Source organism: Colobus angolensis, unplaced genomic scaffold (assembly GCF_000951035.1).
Source record: "Colobus angolensis palliatus isolate OR3802 unplaced genomic scaffold, Cang.pa_1.0 Scaffold202, whole genome shotgun sequence".
Lineage (NCBI taxonomy): Eukaryota > Metazoa > Chordata > Mammalia > Primates > Cercopithecidae > Colobus > Colobus angolensis.
The window spans coordinates 6,311,580-6,330,225 of NW_012115178.1; positions in this window are offsets into that span (position 1 = coordinate 6,311,580).

Below are 18,646 nucleotides of genomic sequence, written 5' to 3' on the forward strand. Positions count from 1 at the left end.
TCACACACACATTCTCACACACACACTCACTCACACACACACACTCACATACACTCACACACACATTCTCACACACACACTCACTCACACACACACACTCACATACACTCACACACACATTCTCACACACACACTCACTCACACACACACTCACATACACTCACACACACATTCTCACACACACACTCACTCACACACACACTCACACTCATATGCCATCCAGACTCAGCGAGTCTGACTTTCTTACCCCTCCTCTTTAATTCTACTTCTGATTTGCCTTGGACATAGAGCCTAATAAACAAGTTGTGTAAAATAAGAGTTTAAAACTTTTGTGTTAGGTGCTTTTCTATGTGCAATTCTTTACGCAAAATTATAAGCTTTGGTATATGGCTATTCAGAGACTCTTTCATGGAGAGTTAAGATTATTGGATAAAAAAGCCCCAATTAAAGGAAGGTTGAGAGAGAGCTACGTGCTAGGCAGGGACGTAATTATATTTGTGCTCCACTCCATAATTTCTGGACAAGCTCCCTCATTTTATCTGGAATTATTCACCACCCCATTCATATGATTAAAACTGGAAAAGCCATGGTTGGGCAATGTGATCCCCTCTTCCCACAGGGTCGTAGAGGTTTGGTACAGGAGTGGACACATGACTGGCATTCAGCTTCTTCCCTGGACATTTGAAATAGGAAGGGAGGGAGGGAAGAAGAGTGAGAGATCATTCTTTCTCTAAGTGGCCAGATCTGTCAAATGACAATTCTGAGAGCTGTAGGTCATATTTCTGTCATGTGAACTTCAAGGCAGAGAAGGCAGTAAGAGAGGATGGAGCAGACGCACAGGGATGAGAAATAGGGAGAAGCCTGACAGCCACCGAGAGTCTGGGTCTAGTCCCTTCAAAAGGCCCAGCTAAATCTTTGCCTTTGGATTCCATGAGATACCCATGCATTCTGAGGGTGATATTCAAAATAGTTAATATGAAACTGGGGGAGAAAACTAGAACAGACAGGGTCAGACACCTGGTACACGGTTCTGGAAGTCCACTGCCATTCCACACATTCCCTCTTTTGCTGTGAAGTACAGAGAGTCCTGAGAAATCCCCAAGTGACTGAGGCAGACAGGAGGCATTTGGGGGTGTCAGAGTAATAGGAACGGAGGTATTTTACAATATAAACAGCCAGTGTCCCCAGGCAAGTGCAACCAGCCAACTATCAGCCCTGTCTGTATTCTTATAAGAAATGTCGCTAAGCTAGTTTTAGTGGTTTCTGATACAATTTTAAGAATCCTAAAGAATATGATTTGTGCTGTGTCATGGTTTACCCTCTATTTTGCTGACCAAATTTGATGGCAACCTCATAAAGCCTCAGGAGCTGGAACAAACCTTGAAATAATTATCTAGTTTCCGACCCAAATTTATTCTTCATTCTAATAATTTATTGCAAGGTAGAAAAAAAAACTGTGTCTTGTAATTCTATATCAGAAATACAACTTACAAATTAACTTTTTCTTATTATAATATAATATATGTTCATTGTAGAAAAAAGTTAAAATATAGGTGAAGAAAGCAAAAAAGTTGACACTCACTTATTCAACCACCAGTTAAGGAATAAAAATCACTACTAACTCCTTTGTGTGTATATATTCTGATTTCATGTATTTATATAATTCCTAGTTTTTGAAAGAATAATTTTACATGGGAACCATATTTTACTTAATGTATTATGATCTTTCTTTCTACAAAATCCAGGTTATTTTAAAAAATCTCTAGTCCTATATTTCATTTCTTGGGTGTTTAGGCATTAGAGGGAACAAGGAGGACAGAGCTTCAGAGTTATTTGAGGTGCAAGGTTTGTGTAGCTCTTTGCTCCTTGCTCACAGCCCAGATCTCATGAGAAAAGGCTAAAAAGGGTGACCTTATTTCCCGGCAGAACTATTCATGTTATCACTTTTACTTAGGATGCTACCAGCTAGTCATGTCTGACTATCTGAGAAAGGATGAATTTATACATTCAGCAGCAGATACACTGAAATCAAAAAAGTCCATTATTTAATCTCCAATATTAGCTCCTCATTGCAGAATGAGAGGAAGATGAATGAGTTATGGAACTTCCTATATCGCTTAGCTTCCTTCACTTTTATCCATTGGGAAGTCAAGTTTTTTCAATAAGAAAAGCAGTTTGCATTAAATCACCAAGACATATATCCAGAGTATTGTGAAAATGATACAAATTGCTGGCGTTACAGAGGATCTGCCAGGTCAAAGGAAGTGGTGGAATGGAGAAGAAATGGAGATGCCTGAGGATTCCAATGGAGAGGTCACAGACCAAGAGTCACAGTCACAGTAACAAACGTTGGTGAAGATGTTGAGAAACTGGAACCTTCATAGACTGCTGGTGGGAATGTAAAATGGTGCAACCACTCTAGAAAATAGTCTGGCAGTTCCTCAAAGTGTTAAACATGGGGTTATCATATGGCCTGGCTATTCCACTCCTAGGTATATACCCAAAAGAAGGAAAGCTTACATCTATACAAAAGCATGTACACAAGTGTTCATAGTATATAGCCAAACAGTAGAAATAATCCAAATGTTCATCAACTGATAAATGGATAAACAAAAATGTAATTCAAACAGTGAAATATTATTAAGCTACAAAAAGGAATGAAGTGGCCAGGCACAGTGGCTCACACTTGTAATCCCAGTACTTTGGGAGGCTGAGGCGGGTGGATCACCTGAGGTTGGGAGGTTGAGACCAGCCTGACCAACATGGAAAAACCCCGTCTCTACTAAAAACACAAAATTAGCCAGGCATAGTGGCACATGCCTGTAATCCCAGCTATACTCAGGAGGCTGAGGCAGGAGAATCACTTGAACCCAGGAAGCAGAGGTTGCAGTGAGCTGAGATCGCGCCATTACACTTCAGCCTGGGCAACAAGAGCAAAACTCCGTCTCAAAGAGAAAAAAAAAAAGGAATGAAGTATTGACACAGGCTACAATATGGATGAACCTTGAAAACATTATGCAAGTGAAAAAAGTCACGAAAAACTGCATGATTTCATTTATATGAAATGTCCAGAATGGGCAAATTTATAGAGATAGAAAATAGATTAATGGGCTGGGAAAATAGAAGAGGGGAAGCGGGATTGACTGCTAGTAGGTACAAGATTTCTTTTGGGGATAATGAAATGTTCTAAAATTAATTGTGGTGATAATTACACAACTCGTATCTGTTGTATTGTATACCCTAAGCAGGTGAATTGTATGGTATGTAAATTTATTTCAATAAAGATCTTTTAAAACAAGAGAGAAAATTATACTTCCACAAGTCCATTTCACCTTCCTCAGCTTCTCTGGCTGACATCAAGCCTGTTGTACCAAGATACCACTATAGAAATAGTGTGTGGTCTTTCAGTACAATGTTCAACTGTAAGTCAGGGCTTTAAAACAAAGCCCAGATGATAGACCAATATAGCAAACCAAATTTAGGCCTTGTTAAAAAATACCACAAATGGAAATGTTAGCTATAGGGCCTCATGAGCTATTGCAACATAGTTAACATTACTATAGATAGGAGATCTGTCAAATGGATCAAATGACAGTCACTGATTTGAGTTAAACTCTTCCAAAGATCATAAGAGAATACAAGAGTAATTTTTGAAGGCCTCAGAAAACAAAAGAAAGGAAGGAAGAAAGGAATGAATGAGAGAAGGAAAGACAAATGAAGATGTTCACTAAAAAAATTAGTTCATCAAAGGGCTCAAATGCCTTCTTCTTCTTCCTCCTCCTCTTCCTCCTCCTCCTCCCCTCCTTCTTCTTCTTCTTCTTCTTTCTCTTCTTCTCCTCCTCCTCCTCCTCCTCCTTCTCCTCCTCCTCCTCCTCCTCCTCTTCTTCTTCTTCTTTCTTTTTTCTGCTTGCCTTGTCTTTCTAAAAGGATTGAATGGTTCTGGTGTTCAGGGTCCATGGGCCCCCTTTTGAGTTCTTCCACAGCATTTATACAGCCCTATGAGAGTGAATTCTAATGACCCAAGGCCTTGCATAATCCAGCTTGTGCTCACAACTTGCTTCATCTCACTCCACAGCTGCCTGTGCACACCCCGCTCCCACACACTGGCTCCTTCCATTCCTCACATCTGCCAGGATCCCCTGACCTCAGGGTCTCTGACCATACTGGTCCCTCTGCCTGAATGCTCTTCCACACTCTTTTTATGGTTCTCTTGTTTTCATCCTTTAGGTCTTAGCTTAAATGTTATCTGTAAGAGAGGCCCTCCCTCACCACTGCATATGAATTAAGTAGGTTCCCTTGAGACTCTATCATCTCATCCAATCAGCTTACTTCACAGTATTTATTGCAACAACATTCCACAAATAATCATGCAGTCCCTGCTTATGCACTGGGTACTGTTTTAGGTGTTGGGGATACAGCAGCGTACAAACAACTCAATTCTAATGTGTTGTTTCTTGCTTCTTCGTTGTCTTCCCCACGAATCTAGAACTTCTTTGTAAGCAGGCACTGGCTGCAAGGGGAGACAACATGGTGAAGTAATCTTGAGCAACAATTCCAAGCCAGAGCCTTGGTTAGAATCCTGGCTCTTATTACTTGGCCAAATGAATTAATTGCTCTGGACCTCAGTTTCCCCATCTGTAAAACAGGCATAGTGACAGTACCTTCTTCTTGGGGTTGTTATGAGGACTGCACAAGTTAGCATGGTTTAGTCACTTGGAATAATACTTGGCAATTAGCAATTCCTATAAATATGTTTGTTAATGTTTTTTGATTGCTGGACCAACATAGTACCTAACAAACAGTTGGTTTTTAGTTAAATGAATTAATAAATTGTGGTGTCTACAGTTAAGCCTACATTTATAAACAAGCCAAAACAAGAAGACAGAGCAGATCAGCAAAAATAAAAGGCTCCCTTTCATCTTGGAACTATTTATTGGAAGAAAGCCTTTGGTTTTATAGATAGAATGTGACATTTTTGGTCAATTCCAAAGCAGTGGCAGGATTTTCTTTGGAATCTGCTGGAAATATTGTGGTTGTTTTCTACTGAAAGAGGTTCTGGGGCTTTCCAGGGAGGCAGGGCTGTCAGCATCCAGCTGAGTCTGTCGTCTGGCTTCCATTGTCACATGAAAGAAACTCTCTGTCTCCAGGAGCTGGTGGAAGAATCACAAAGACACTTCTGTACTTATCCTCCATTTCTCCTGTCCTCTTCTCACTGCATACATCTACAATGTCTAATTTGATATATTTATCCACTAGAAAATCAAAGTTGAGTTGTGAAGGAGCTAAATGCAAACTATTCTGATGGCATTCCCAGTAGCTCCTTCCAATGAACGTTAGCTATCACATATATGAAATGCAGCGCGTCAGCACCTGAATGTTCTGCATGTGCAAACTGCCAGGAAACACAAAATAAAATAAAAGAATGATGATTCAAGCAATCAAAGCCATTGGGAGCCATTGGCAGATATTTACCAGGATCCTACTAAGCTCTGGCCATTTTTGAAGATGCCATGGGAAAGATCAAAAATACAAGAAAACAACACATTTTGTCACAGATTTGCCTTGGAGAAGTCAACAGTCTGTTTGGATCAAAATTTTCATACATCAAAATGGGGGAAACTTTATAAAGACATATATATATGTGTGTGATAGGCAGAATAATGCCCCTCCCACCCCCGCAATCCTAATTCCAGGACCTGTGATATGTTAGGTTACATGGCAAAATGGGAAATTAAAGTTGCAAATGCAGGTAAAATTTCTGCATCTGGCTTCCATTGACCTTAACATGGGGAGATTATCTTGGATTATCCAGTGAGCCCACTCTAATCACAAGAATCCTTAAAAGTGGAAGAGGGAGGCAGAAGAAGAGAGCTAGAGAAAGAGATATGACAGTGGAAGTGGCATAGAGACGTTATGTTGCTGGCTTTGAAGATGGAGGAAGGGGACCTCAGCAAAGGAGGCCAGGCCACCTCCAAAAGGCAGAGAAATAAAGGAAACAGATTCTTCTTTAGAGCTTCCGGAGGGAACGAAGGCCTGCCATCTGGATTTTAGCCCTGTTCAACTTCTGACCTGCAGAACTGCAAGATAATAAATTTGTGTTGTTTTGAGCTACAAAGTTTGTGACAATTTGTTAAAGCAGCAATAAAAAACTAATACAACATATCATAAAATCCTAAATTGAGTAGTATGAGAAAATAAATTAGGAAGCAGAAAGAGAGCAATGCAGACTATAGTTAAAGAAAATGACAGTGAGTGGGGTTTGAGATTGTTGTTTTCACAGCTTGTAGGACAAATGTGGAAAGACAAAAGCTGAGAAGGGATATGTATCAAATCCACAGTATCATGAAGGGAGCAGAGATTTTTTTTTTTTTTTTTTTTTGCTAAACCCCAAATTATCAGAATCAGGAAGCACTTCCCTGAAACTTGAAAGAGGGAGCTTTAGGATGGTTGGAGAGGAGGGAAAGAGAAAGGAAGAGAGTGGGGAAGGAAGGAAGCAAGGAGAGAAAAAAAAGAGAGAGAGAGAGAAGGGAGGAAGGAAGGAATTGCTTTGTGCAATTTAAGACCCTTTTATCCTTTAACAGAACAGAAGCTGAAAATATTAAAAGATTTAAACTTTTCAGATAAATGTAGGGATACCAGATCCAAAATGAATTCTGGGAAACCAAAATGTTTGGGGTGAAAATCAATCCTTTGTTGGATAATTTGCCCTCCCCTGGCCTGAGACACTAAATCCTGTCAGAGACAGACCCAGCTTTGAGTGACTTAGAGCTGACACAGTGTGACCATTTTTGTTCTTATCTCTGGTTCAAGGATTCCTGGGAAAATAACAAAGTTGGCTTAAGTGTTCCTCTGCCTCCAACCTATAATATGCCTGTTTTTCTGGTCTAAAAAAAGCAAACAAGAAAGGTCCTCATGTTCTCTTTTAGGGATGAAATTGAAACCTGAGGTCTTGACCAGCTCAGAGCTTCTTTCATAACTGTGGGGGCGTTAGTCACACAGTTGTTCTCTTGCTGCACAGATACATAATTACTCTTCTACAGAAATTCTTCTTCCCCCTCAGACTATATTCTCTGCTTCTTACTGGAGTGCCTTCCTCTGAGCTATTGAACAGCATTCTACTCTTCAGGATGCTACAAAATAACGGGAGGTGAAGTGATGCTGTGGAACTTGCCAGGCCTCAGTGGTTGTTGCCTCCTGCAGCACAACCCACATTTGCACAGATGGAATATGTGGGCTCGGTTTGGATGCATTGCAGGAGAAAACTGACCCTGCCAGCCCATGAAGCTGGACACTTGGGCGTTGAGGAAGGAAGCATTGGTGGGGGCATTACTGCAACTGTTTTCACAGTCATGGGACGAGACCCAAAGGCCAGATGCTCAGCATTACTCACCCTTGGAGTCTCCTGGGCTGACAGGTGATAATTTCCTAAAAGCCTGTGAGTCCAGTTAGGTCTTCAAACCAGTAACGTTTGGGAACTGGATATGGTGGACACCTTCTGATCCATAGTTTGACAAGACAAAAAAAAACTTAACCTACCAGTCTCATCCATTTGCTTTCCCATGGAAATGATCACAGTGACTACAAAATCAGCTATAATTCATTTTTCAAGCCAAGTATGTACCTGTCATGTTTCCTTTTAAAATGATGGACTTAAAAATGTTTTAGGTTCCCAGCAGTTGTTCAAAAGCAGATAGGAGCTATAACTGATACACATAGACTGCTAAAATAAAACCATTTTAACCATGACGTGACCATTAGATAAGGCAGGTCTGCCTCTTTTCACTTAAAGATGTCACTGGACATTTATAAAATTTGGAAAGTGGAGGGCTTCTTTGACTAACATTATTCACTGTCACTCTTGCAGGAAGTAGCCTTATTAACACGAAAGGAAAACCTTGGAGCTTGTTCAGTACATATTTTATTTTATTCTTTTTTTTTTTTTTGAGACAGAGTCTTTCTCTGTCATCCAGGTGGGAGTGCAAGTGGCGCAATCTCAGTTCACTGCAGTCTCCACCTCCCAGGTTCAAGTGATTCTCGTGCCTCAGCCTCCCTGGTAGCTGGAATTATAGGCACAAGCCACCATGCCCAGATAATTTTTGTATTTTTAGTAGAGATGGGGTTTCTCCATGTTGCCCAGGCTGGTCTCAAACTCTTGACCTCAGGTGATCTGCCTGCCGGCCTCCCAAAGTGCTGGGATTACAGGCATGAGCCACCACACCCAGCCTAGCAGGCATTTTAAATGGACTGTGTTATCAACTGAAGGCCAAAAGAGCAGTCGGAAACAAATGACCTTAAAGTGAATTTTCTGCTGTTGAAAAAAATAGCCCTAGGAATTAGCATCTCTGCCCTGCTATTCCATTGATAGGGATTTCTGCTGATATTCAAAGAACTTTGCTTTTTTATCCCTGCCACACCTCTTGTTCTTTCCAATGTTTATTTCTATATCAACCGCCAATATATGAGGTGATTTTGTGCATAAGGTCTTTCCTAAAGCTCGGCTCAGTTCTATTAACCTTTATGCAGTAATTTATAGTTAAGGTCTAAATGGCACTGGTGCATGTAGATAGTGTCTGCGGGCTCTGCCGCCATGAGGAAAGTACTGTGCTTAAGTGGCTCCAACACATTTGCTCAGAAAATTGTGGAAGGAACTGCTGCGATCTCTGTAGGAAATTATTTAGTGAAATTCTACAGGAGATTAATGTTGCCTTGTAACAGACTCTTTGATGTGTTGAGTCTACAAGTTTTAGTGTGGAATCTAAGGCTTTTTTTTTTTTTTTTTTTTTCCTTAACATCAGTCTCTGAGCTGCATCTAAAGGGAAGAAATTTTGGAAAACAGAAATCTGAGGGACTTTCACATTTCCTTGTGATTTGTCTTCAAGGATGAGTGGATTTGAGAACTCTTTCTACATTTTAATAGTGAATGCACAGAAAGTAGAGATCCCCTTGGCCAAGTTGATGCCATGGAACAGATTCTTCAAATTTCTTTACAACCTTCCTTTTACCTCTATCATCCAAAAACAGTCTCTGTCTCTGGCCATTCTCCAGACCTGACTCTGCAGACTTATGGAGACCCTACAATATTCACCTGGCCCAATGAATCCACTGCTCAAAGGTCCTCAGCACAGCCAACAAGGGCCAGAAGGTCAGTATGGCCAGAGCATGGCAAATGGGGTAGGGAAGTGGAAGATCAGGCCAAACCCCATCCTTGGAAGGGCTTAGGAAGAAAGAATTGGGTCATCTCAGCTTGTCTGCAGAGCAGCCAAAATTCTGAACCTGTGGCCCTCTTGGGGGAGCCTCAGCCTGGGTGTGCCCTGAACGCTGCCAGACCTGCATTCCTGGGACCTGGCTAAACAACACTGTTCCAAAGTATGAGTGATGTACAGTCAATGAGGAACATCAACACCGAATACACTGTGTGGACCTGGCTTGAATCCTCATTTGAATAAACCAACTTCAAGTAGACATTCTTGGGACCTTGAGGAAATAGGATTCAGACTAAGTAAAGATGAAATAAAGAAATTACTGTTAATTTGTAGGTTAAAATGGTATTGTAATTAAGTAAGGAAAGTTCATCATTTTCTGAGTATTTACGAGTGAAATATCATCATATCTATGATTCAAATTAAGTTAATTCAGCAAAATGTACAAGAGACATGGCAAAATGTACTAATTGTTCTGCTAGGTGATATATATATATGGAAGTTTATTATACTATTTATTTTTATAGTGTTTGGAAATACTCCTAATAGAACATAAAAAGAAAAAAAATACCATTAATTATTAAACTGCATACTTCAAGCCAGGGAGGAAGGACCGAGGGTTTGTAACCAAAGAACTAAAAACATGAGGTGGTTCTTTGTGAACAGAGGGAGCCTTCCTCCATCATTTTCTCCCTGAGGTGCTGGTTTCTAATTATTAATTTATTAAACATTAGTTAGAAACTACTGGGAGTGAGCTCCTAGGGGAGATAAAAACATGAAGGATAAGACACCCCCACCGCCCTCAAAGAGTAAGAGTCTAGGAGCAGAGCAACTCTGCAGATTCCATAGTTGCACTCTGGAGCCCGACCACCTGGGTTCAGTTTCCAGCTATGACACATACTAGGTGTTTATCCGTACCAGTTATTTAAGCTTTCTGTGAATACTAAGTGGATTTATCTTGTAGGCTATCATAATCATTAAATGAACTAACGTATGAAAAGTTCTTAAAATTAGTACTTTGTTTATATTTTTAAAAAAACAAGCAATATACTAAATACACAGTGAAAGTTTTTCTAGAAAGAGATTTTGATATAATCCCAATGGGGAGAATTCATTCCAGGATCCAGGGCACAACATGAGCAAAGATTCAGAGAGTAAAGCATAAAGAGCGCTTTGGAAATAGCAACCAATCCATTGCAGCTAAGACTTCTGGGTCTGTTAAAAGGAGTGCTGAGAAACGAAACCAGAAAGGCAAGATGGGCCCAGATCCCCAAAGGGCCAGGAATACCAAGACAAAGAGTTGCTGCTCTGTCCTGCAGGCACCAGAGGACCACCAAGAGTGTCTGAGCCGGGGAGAAGCATGAATGTTGGAGAAACACTAATTATTCCCTGTGTTTTAAATAAACATTGTGTTCATAGCAAGTGCCAGACATTGTGGGCAAAATGGTCCCTGCCCTCATGGAAGCTTCAGTTTAGAGGAGGAAGGAGATGTTAAATAACCGAACAAATAGGAGTTATGAAGGGAAAATGCAGAGTGTTCTGAGAGCTCCTAAGAAACCTAATGTAGCTGGAGGGGTGAGGAAGTCAAGTTGAAGAGGTGACACCTGGCTGAGATCTAAAGATATGCAGGAGTGGGCCAAGTGGACTTGGAGAGAAGAGCTTGCTGGGCAGAAGAACAGGACAAGCATGGGCTCTGTGGCAAGAGGGGAAATGATACTGCAGACCTTCTGGAAAAAGGCCAGTGGAGGAAGAACCAGGGGCCTGGGAGATTGTGGTTTGAGATAAGAAAGTGTTAGGCAGGGTTAAATTACCCACCACCTTGGCCACACTGATTGAGCCAGGTATCAACACCTGACCAAAAGACAGGCTTCTTTAGACTCCTCCACCAAGTCACCATGAGGTGACCTCAAGTGACACCAGATAGTTATTGCCAGAACCAATCAATGTCTCTCTCTTGGGGAGTGTGAATGTGAGACAGAGAGGGAGAAAAAGATTCAGAAATAGAGAAAAACAGACTGACAGATAAATAGAATACAGTGGCAATGCAGAAACAGAAATGACATGAACCCCAATAGGCCATATTAAGGATCTTGGTCTTTATGTTAAGCACAAATACTGGTAAGAAATAATGGGGACTGGATGAGGATTACAGAAGCAGATACGAAGAAGAGGAGGTGGTAGTTTCAAAAATATGTCCACAATGATACTTCTCCCTTAATTCCTTCCTCTTGAGTGTGGGCTGGACTTAGTTGTTTGCTTTTAACAAACAGAATATGGTAAAAGTAATAGTGTGTGACTTCCAAGACTAGGTTCTAAAGAGGACTGCAGCTACCACCTTGAGCACATACGTTCTCCCCCAACCCACTCCTCCTCTTCTCCTGCAACCCCTCCCCAAGTTGGGGAAGTAAACTGTCATGTGGTGAGAAGCCCTGGAGAGAAGTCCATGGTGAGGAACTGAAACCTCCAGCCAATAGCCAGCAAGGAACTGAGATCTGCTTATAATAATGAGTGATTTTTTTTTAATTTCCATTTTAACTTTAGATTCAGAGGGTACACGTGCAGATTTGTTACAAGGATATATTGCTTGGTGCTGAGGTTTGGGCTTCTACTAGTCTTGTCACCCAAATAGCAAACATAGTACCTAATAGAAAGTTTTTCAGCCCTTACCCCCCAACGTTTGAAGTCCCCAGTGTCTATTGTTGCCATCTTACGTCTGCGTGTAGCCAAGATTTAGCTCCCACTTATGAGTAAAGACATGAGATATTTTGTTTTCTGTTTCTATGTTAATTCGCTTAGGATAATGGCCTCCACCTGCATCCATGTTGCTGCAGAGGACATCATTTCATTATTTTTATGGCTGTGTAGTTTTCCATGATGTATATGTACCATATTTTCTTCATCTAATCTGCCATTGATTGGCACCTAGGTTGATTCCATGTCTTTGCTATTGTGAATAGTGCCATGATGAACATACGAGTACATGTGTCTTTTTGGTAGAATGATTTATTTTCTTTGGGGTGTATACCCAGTAATGGGATTGCACGGTTGAATGGTAGCTTTCCACGGTGGCTGAAGTAATTTATGTTCCCATTCGGCAGCCTCACCAGAATCTGCTGCGTTTTTTTTTTTACTTTTTTATAATAGCCATTCTGGCTAATGTGAGATGGTATCTCATTGTGGTTTTGATCTGCATTTATCTGATAATTAGTGATGTTGAGCCTTTTTTCATATTTTTTGGTCACTTGTACATCTTCTTTAGAAAAGTGTCTGCTCATGACCTTTGCTCACTTTTTTTTTTTTTTTTTTAATTAAACAGGGTCTTGCTCTGTCATCCAGGCTGGAATGCAGTGGTATGACCATGGCTCACTGCAACCTCAAACTCCCGATCCGATTTGCCCACTTTTTAATGGAGTTATTTATTCCTTGTTGATTTGTTTAAGTTCCTCATAGATTCTGGATATTAATTCTTTGTCAGATGCATAGTTTATGAATATTTTCTTCCATTCTATAGGTTCTCTATTTACTCTGTTGATGGTTTATTTTGCTATGCAGAAGCTTTAGTTTAATTAGGTCCCATTTGTCAATTTTTGTTTTTGTTGCAATTGGCTTTTGAGAACTTGATCATAAATTCTTTGCCAAGGCCAATGTCCAGAAGAGTATTTCTTAGGTTTTCTTCTAGGATTTTAATAGTTTGAGGTCTTACAAAGTCTTTAATCCATTTGAGTTAATTTTGTATATGGTGAAACATAAGGGTTCCAGTATCATTCTTCTGTATGTGGCTAGCCAGTTTTCCCATCACTATTTCTTGATTAGGAGTCCTTTCCTCATTGCTTTTTCTTGTGGACTTTGTTGAAGATCAGTTGGTTGCAGGTATGCTGCTTTATTTCTGAGTTCTGTATTCTTTTCCATTTTTCATGTGTCTATTTTTTGTACCAGTACCATGCTGTTTTGGTTACTGTGGCCTTGTAGTATAGCCTAAAGTTGAATAATGTGATGCCGCTGGCTTTGTTCTTTCTGTTTAGGATTGCTTTGACTATCTGGGCTCTTTTTTGTTGTTGTTCCATATGAATTTTAAGATAGTTTTTTAAATTTTTAAAATAATATTAGAGATAGGGTCTTGCCATGTTGCCCAGGCTGGTCTTAAACTCCTGGGCGCAAGCAATCCACTCACCTCAGCCTCCCAAAGGGCTGAGATTACAGGCATGAGCCACCAGGCCTGGCCAGTTTTTCTAATTCTATAAAAAATGACATTGATCACGAGTGATCTTAAAAGTGGTTCTCCTTCCATAATCAACCTTCGAGATGACTGCAGTCCCAGATAACAACTTGCCTACAACTTCATGAGAGATCAGCTAAGCTAAGCCACTCTCAGATTCCCAGCCTTTACAAACTGCATGAGATAATGAACATATTTTAAGCTGCTAAGTTTTGGCACAATTTGCTATGCACATTGCGTAATGAATACAGAGGGAGATGAGTGAAATTCATATTACATAGGTGGAATTGCTAGGACTTTCCGATCATAGCTATTGGGTATGGAGGTGCAAAAGAAGTAAAAAGAATCCGAAGCTTTGGACCTAGCTCACTGAGGTTCTATTTTTAAAGAAGGGGTTGGAACACAGGAGGAAGAATTTTGGGGAGAAAGAAAATAATTTCCATTTTGAACTCATTAAATTTGAGAGGCTGATGAGATTTTCAGGTGAATATGTTCCCTGAAGATTTGAAAATATGGCCGGGTGTTAGAGTGGAGAGGGCTATATGGATAGAAATCATTGGGGTATAAGAGAACCATGGCAGTGGAGGGCATTTCCAAGGAGAACAAGGAGATAATAAAGGCAGATGAAGACAAACAGCAAGAATTAGATACATTTTTGGTTCCAAAAGTGGAAAAAGAGAAGTAATGCTAAAAAGAAGAAAAAGGGTAAAAACTCTAAAGAGATGTTCAACATATCAAAAACTATAGAAAGAGATCCCTATCTCTGGAAAGTTCGACCTCACATACATCTGCATATTAGATTATCTATAAATCTTCTAGTTGGGGTAAGTCAACACTGGCTGCACAGATTAAATCAAATTTCAACAGTTACAATATAAAAAACAAGAACTGAACTGTGGTCACCCCAGCAAAGCACTGGCCGCCATGTGAAGCTCCCCACAGGTGGTCTGTGTGTCTTTTTATAACACTTGTCTCAAAATGCAACAGAAGGGGTGCTCATGGTTCTCTCTAGACAACCTGCTCTTTTTACAATGGGGGTTTTTCAAGTTGCAAAATATGGAGACCTTCTCATTTACCTTAGGATAAGAATACTTAGGAGGCTTGAGGAAGCAAATAAAATGGTTTCCAGGGCTGCATGCAAGACCTCATGGAGAACTGGAACGTGGTTCAGGATGAAGCACCAGTTTCTCCAGCAGCCTGCCATTCCTGAAGCATCTCCTGCACTGATTCCTGTCTCTACTTGCTTCTTCTTGTTAATCTTCTGCTAGCAGATGCCTTTCTATGCTTCCATTCATATTCTCCTCTACTGAAGTCATTACTTGCTTCGTAGTGTCTGCTCACTGCCTTCTTTCCACGTCTCTCAGTTTCTGTGTCAGCACTGACCTGGTGTCTGTTTATCAGTCGTCTGCTTTTCTCCAACTCTCTGTTCATCTGTCTCTAGTTCAAATTCCCCCAAGAGAGGCTTTGATTGATCCAGAAAGTCCCTATCCAGTGCCACCCTAGGCCACCTCCTAGGGGCTTTAGCTTTTAAGCCTAAAGCAGTGTGTCTTTTAGTCAGTTGTTAATTCCTGGTTCAACCATTCATCGCCAAAATGGTGGGGGAAGTGGATATTGAAGGCTAGAGAATGCCCTGTGGTCCCTTTCCCCCAAAAGGAGGCAGTGGGCCTGGAAGCTACTTTGTCTTAATGCCGTTTCAAGTAGCATCCCCCAGTGAGCTAATGGTTTAAAACTTCCTCTTCTGAGTACAGATTCCTTCTAGAAGGGTTTTCATCTTTAACATTAGCTCAGTTTATAACAACTACTACTTGTGGTACTAACCCTCAAAGCAGCACATGCTGGCTGCTTACTGATTAAAAATCACAGGTAAAGACAAAAAATACCAGCTTAACAAAGCTTTGATAAACTGAAAAAGCCTAAAATTATTTCCATGAACTCTACTAACAGTAGCCAGTTAGTTCCTGCTCTTCATTTATATTCATTCATTCGGCACCACCTAGTTAGTAGGTATTCTAGTGTGAAGAAGAAGCTGGTTAAGTTAGAAACCCTACCCTCAAGGAGCTGACTCCCCAAGACAGAAGAAAGCAGGTACGTCTTTCTTCTCATCTCTCTCTTCCCCACTTCAACTCTCTCTTTCCTCCCTTCCCCTTTACTTCATGAATTTTTTTTTGGAAATGTGCCCATTCATAGTCAGTTCCTTCCTTGCCTGTGTTTCCTTTATTATTATTATTTTTTTTATGTTTTAGAAACAGGGTCTCACTCTGTCATCCAGGCTAGAGATTACTTATTATACTAGAAAAGTAAGTTAGAAGTAAAAATTTTCTATTAAAAAAAGGAAAAGAAATGAGAAGGAATGAGCAACTATGAACAAATGAAGTGGGTAAAAGTTTCCATGGCCCAACTGTCAAAGTTGTTTTGGTTTCTTTTTTGTTTTTTGACAATCTCTAAGGAAGCTCTGTGGAGTGAAGGAGGAACATAATAATCTGCAAGTGACTAAAAAAACATTTCTTTTGATTTGCTTGATTCATGTAAATTGCTTTCTTATTCTTGAAATTCAAGTGACCATATTCTTACTTTACTATAGAAAAGCAATTGACATGATAAAAATAAGCAAGTCATTTGGGAAGTTGGGACTTTTGAGGTAGGTGATGGAAAATTTGGTGGTGAGGGGCCAAGAAGGGATGATTTTTCCTAGACGTGGGAGCTTCCTGTAATGTGGAATGTGTACGTGTGAAATCACCAGTCTCTATATTTGCAATAACTTAATAACATGACGGTTCCTCCACCCGTCCTCTTTCCCCACACTGAGTTCCAGTTTCACACCGGGATACTCACTGTAAAGCTTTACAAAGAAAGGAGGAAGTAAACCTACCAACAAGGCAGCAACGTGTTTCAAATACCACATTCTTAACAGATGAAAGGTTTTTTAATCACATTAATTAGCAATGCCACATGAGTCAAAGTGGATGGTCCAAATCTTGTATTTAATTTTCTTCTTGTGTCCTGGGCCTTTCAAATTTATTAATTATTGTTTACAAGGCCTTGCCTTGCTGGTGTACCTTTAGCAGACACTACAATCTTAGCAAGGGTCAGCTTCATTTTGCTGCAGGGTTGTACCTGCTCCCTCATCTGAACTAAAAAGGAAGTAAAAACATGGTATTTAAGTGGCCACAGCCTTTTGTCTGATGCAGGAAAGCAATGAGAGCTCCTGTTTCTTCACTGTTGTTCACGCTAAAGGGTCTCCAAGTGTATAACACTTAGAGGAATTAGTTCCCTGCTCCCTAAAAGCAAAGAGCTCCACAGAGAAGAGACAGCAGCTGACCAGTGAGGCCCAGTAATTCCCAGCAGCACACCAGGGGCTAACAGAGGAGACTACTGTGTTTGAGGAAACTGATGGGATCTAGAGAGAAACCAATGCTTAATGTTTGTCTATCATTCCTCCTAAAAATTAGGTAAGAGCAAAAATAGGCAAATTGCTGCTTGAGGAATAACTAATCTAGTAATAGTTCAGAATAATGCATTGCCCTTAGATTCAAAGTGGTGTTTTAAGTGACATTCTATGAGCAGAGCCTGCCAGCTGACAAAACTTAGGTAGTATTTGGCTCCCTAAGAGACGGCAAACCATAAGCATGTGGATTTTGTTTTGTTACATTTTTGTGGAGACGGAATCTCGCTCCGTTGCCCAGGTTGGAGTGTAGTGGTGCCATCTTGGCTCACTTCATCCTCCGCCGCCTAGGTTCAAGTGATTGTCCTGCCTCAGCCTCCCAAGTAGCTGGGATTACAGGCTCGTACAACCACGTCCAGCTAATTTTTTTTTTTTTTTTGTATTTTTAGTAGAGAAGGGGTTTCACCATGTTGGACAGGCTGGTCTCCAACTTCCGACCTCAGGTGATCCACCTGCCTCAGCCTCCCAAAGTACTGGGATTACAGGCATGAGCCACCGCGCCCCGCCGCATGTGGATATTTTAATTAAAGTTGAATACAGAGCTCATTGTGCTTGATATTGAACTTCCTGGGACTACTGTGGCCCATTGCTTGAATCTTAGCCCTTGCATTGTTAAATGCAAGCAGCTCGGGAGAATGTGGTGGCTTGCTTCAGAGAAAGAAAAAAAGCACTTCTGACAAAACCCCAGAAGCTAAGGTTATTCACGATTATAAAAGCAGTAACAAAAGTGTTGAATGTTGGTTCTACTGTTGACAATTTTATAAAAAGTTTGTTCGTCTGTCCTCTGATTTTATGAGGCAATTTTGAAAAACATCAATCAAAGACCTGCCTCAATCTCCAGGTGTGAAAACAGGGGATGACGGGAAATTCAGATGGTCAAACTATGGGCAGAGGTTTTATATTTGTGATTGGTAGAGAGAAGGAGGCCTGTATCTGAGGCACAATAGATGGGAAACACCAACTTCATCACTTAAAGTGTTATCCTCACTCTCACCCCACAACTGGAAACAAGTGACAGTGTTGCTCTACATAAAGATAGCAGACCTCTTCCAGATTCGGGGGACTTGACAGAGCCATTTAACTACTTTTTGGGTTAAGAAGTTGCCATCATTATCTCCATTAGTTAATAAGAAGAGTTACTGCCGGTGACTAAAAAGAAGTAATTACTATTAGAATTTTTAAAAATTACACATACATTTCACAACTTTTTTTTTTTTTTTTTTTTGAGATGAAGTCTCACTCTATCACCCAGGCTGGAGTGCAGTGGCACAATTTTGGCTCACTGCAACCTCCACCTCCCAGGTTCAAGTGATTCTCCTGCCTCACGGTCCCAAGTAGCTGGGATTACAGGTGCCCACCACCATGCCCAGCTAATTTTTGTATTTTTAGTAGAGATGAGGTTTTACTATGTTGGACCAGGCTGGTCGTGAACTCCTGACCTCAGGTGATCTGCCGGCCTCGTCCTCCCAAAGTGTTGGGATTACAGGCGTGAGCCACCACTCTTGGCCACATTTCACAATTCTGAAAGGCAATAAGTGTTTTTAATAATGAATGATTCCAGGCAGGGCTTGATAGCTCACACCTGTAATCCCAGCATTTTAGGGGGCCGAGGCGGGCAGATTACTTGAGGCCAGGAGTTCAAGACCAGCCTGGCCAACATGGTGAACTCCCGTCTCTACTAAAAATACAAAAAAAAATTAGCTGGGCATGATAGTATGTGCCTGTAATGCCAGCTACTCATGAGGCTGAGGCAGGAGAATCACTTGAACCTGGGAGGTGGAGGTTGCA